At 48.0% G+C, this 248-nt stretch overlaps 1 protein-coding gene across 1 annotated transcript in view; it reads left to right on the plus strand.

Annotated features, from left to right (window-relative positions):
• Positions 1-248, plus strand: part of PDE6C (phosphodiesterase 6C) — a 64938-nt gene that overhangs the window by 1010 nt on the left and 63680 nt on the right. The window lies entirely within an intron of this gene.

Genomic DNA, 248 nt, shown 5'->3' on the forward strand with positions numbered 1-248 from the left:
AAAAAAAAAAAAAAAAAAAAATACAAGATTCCCAGTTCTATCTGAATTTGAGATCAACAGGGGATAATGTATGCCCCATGTAATGTTGGGTGTTTTATTGGGCAGCCTTACCTGGGCCTGGTACAGTCCACACCTGCTCCCTTACACCTCCTCTGTGCTCTGGGCACTGTCCTGACCAACAGGCCAAAGCAGGCCGCTCACTGGTGAGATGATCAGCCAACACACCAGATGCCAAGACCCCTGAACCG

The sequence above is a fragment of the Lipotes vexillifer genome, unplaced genomic scaffold (assembly GCF_000442215.2).
Source record: "Lipotes vexillifer unplaced genomic scaffold, Lipotes_vexillifer_v1.1 scaffold325, whole genome shotgun sequence".
In the NCBI taxonomy this organism is placed as follows: Eukaryota; Metazoa; Chordata; class Mammalia; order Artiodactyla; family Lipotidae; genus Lipotes; species Lipotes vexillifer.